Below are 3,028 nucleotides of genomic sequence, written 5' to 3' on the forward strand. Positions count from 1 at the left end.
AAATATCTTCTATTTAAATCAATATAAATCGGGCTAAGCCCGCCTAATTAATTGTTTTTTTTAGAAGAACATATCTAATATTTTCTATTTAAATCAATATAAATACAAATATTAAATATAAATAGTCTTCAAAGGATATAAATAGTCTTCAAAGTAAATAAACATAATCCAATTATCCAAAATACTCAAGTCATAGTTATAAATAGTCCTATAGACAAAATAAATATATAATCCAAAGTCCAAAAACATAATTATAAATAGTCTTCAAAGCAAATTAAACCTAATTCAATACACTTAATTTTCATCTTCATCTTCATATAAGTCAATAACATCATTGGAACCAACTCCTGAAGAATAGCCTTCTCCTTTTGCAATATCTTCCTGATCTTTATCTTCCTCTAGAAAAAAGTAAATAAATATATTAGCAAAATAGTACATAATAATGTTCAAAATCATTCAAGTATGCATGTCATAAATATAATATACCAAAATCATCATATCCACGTATCCAATTTCTGGTGCAAATCACCACTTCAACATTATCTGACAACAAACGACTTCTATACTTATTCAAAACATGAGAACCCATGCTAAATGCATATTCTGAAGCCACGATAGTAATAGAAATGCTCAACAAATCTCGTGCCATTAGTGATAGTGTTGGAAAATGATGATGGTTGTCTTTCCACCATTGCAAAACATCAATGATTGCATCATTGCAAAATAATGTTGCCTCACTCAAATAAATATCCAGTTGGTTCTTTCCACTTTTCGCTTCAGCTTCTTGATTACGGGACATCAAATCCTTTGCATTACAAACAATATATGAATCAAAAAGCATGAAAAATAAAAAACACATATAATCAAGTAGATAAAAATACTTACACCAACAATTTTAATAAGCTGAATTCCAATTCGCAGCTTCTCTCTTGTAAACTTTCACTATGTCAGCTTTAACCGTATTCCTAGAAGGAAGTTTCAAAGTTGGACTAATATATTTCACCCAATTTCTAAATCTCCTATCATCAACCATATTAAAAGGCTTATCCCCCAGCAACTACATACCCAGCAAACATATCTCTAGCCACTCCTGAATCAATCTTAAGTGAACCCATTTTAAGTTGCAATTCTGCTATAGTCTGACCAATATCTTCATGCTTAATTTGAGTACAACTATCAAGATTCCGTTTTATAATAGAAGTGCCATATCGCTTACCTCCAGCTTTAAACACTTTCTTGCATCCTTTACACTCAGGACGTTCTACTCCATCCTTATCTGGACCGAGCTTTTTGAAAAAATTCCAAACATCAGAGGTTGCTGGTCTCAGCCTTTTCGAACTAAGTTCATCAACCTTGACCGGAGCAGCCTCAGAACCAACTCCAGTGGTAACAAGGTTACTCACAGTTTCAGAATTCATATTTCCTGAAATAAAAGTAAATGTAAATTGTTTATATGAACTAGGTTTTTCAACCATTAGCAAATCATACAAAAAGCCGCAAGTATTTAGTCATAATCAAAACTCAACCATTATGAAGTATATTCAAAACTCAACCATTATCAAATTCAAGCATTTAACCAACAATCAACCATTATCAAGTATATTTAAAAATTGAATACTCATCTAGTTAGAACAATTTAGCACATTAACTTAAATGCATATTTTAACAACGAAATAAATTGTTGTCCCGCAATCAATGTATAGTCAAATACTGTTATTTTTCTTAAGAACTAGTACCACCCTCAAATCTCAATTACAACCAGTTGACCCTTTGCCAGGGCAAAATTTTAATTTATAAACCATAACTCAAAATTATCTTATTTAACTTAATGTTTATAATTTCATACATATAACATTTATAATTACACACTTATTACATCTAATATTATTCAATTTTAAACCTTGGCAAGGGAAAAATTTTAATTTATAATGCTTACTGAAACAGAATAGGAGGAAAAATCATAAAAGAAAAATAATCCCCAACTGTGAGATTAAAACAAATTTAGAACTGAATTATATGAAAACAACATCCAATCAAAGCTAAATTCTAACAACTGCATAGACATCTGCATTTGATGTAACAACAGAACAAAAAAAGGATTAGTTGCATATGAATTGAAAGAATATGTACAATAGGTATGAGTTAACCACCAGAATGACAAATTCAAAGAATATGTCTTCTGTTTTTTTTATAATGACAGTGAGCTCAATAACTCAGATATTTCTTCTCATCAATAAAATTGTTCAATTCTCTTAAGATAACTCCACCCTTTTTCTGTACATAATAAATAACAACACCATGCACCTTCACTTAGCAACACACACTATAAATTACAATCATCAAGTATATCATATATCAACTTGTGTTAATAATTTGAAAACAAGGAATTAGTTACAAATATGTGTTCAGGACTTCAGGTAATAGCATTAGCAAAGGTTAGAGTTGTGCAGACCTTGAAGGATCAAGGAGACAAGCAGGCAGCAGCCGTGACCGAGAGCGTGGAGTAGCCGTGACCGAGAGCGTGGAGCAGCCGTGACCGAGAGCGAGGAGCAGCAGATTCAGAGGACAAGTCACGACTCACAAGACCCAGGAGCCCAGGACCGAGACCAGCAGGCAGCAGCGACGACGGACAGACAGAGGTGAGGACGTAACTCTGAAGTTCGAGCTGAGGTCGCTGGACGATGGAATTGAGAGACTGAGAGTGACGGTGAGGAGCTTAGGATGATTGAGTGAGAGACTGAGAGTGGCGGTGAGGAACTGAGGAACTGAGGAACTGAGACTAAGGAACTAAGGAACTGAGTGAGAGGCTGAGATCCGTCGAGGAGACTGGAGAGTGGAGACGAGACGACTGAGATCCTGGGTGGCGCTGCCGTCTGCCGAGGAACTGAGAGGAGAGGACCGAGGAGTGAGAGTGAGGCAGCTGCAATGGGGATTAGGGATTGGGGAATGGCCGAATGGGGATTCAATTTAGGGTTTCAGCCGTTTAGGTGGGTGGGGAATGGGGATTGGGTCGGGTCGGGTCGGGTCG

The sequence above is a fragment of the Arachis duranensis genome, chromosome 3 (genome assembly GCF_000817695.3).
Source record: "Arachis duranensis cultivar V14167 chromosome 3, aradu.V14167.gnm2.J7QH, whole genome shotgun sequence".
In the NCBI taxonomy this organism is placed as follows: Eukaryota; Viridiplantae; Streptophyta; class Magnoliopsida; order Fabales; family Fabaceae; genus Arachis; species Arachis duranensis.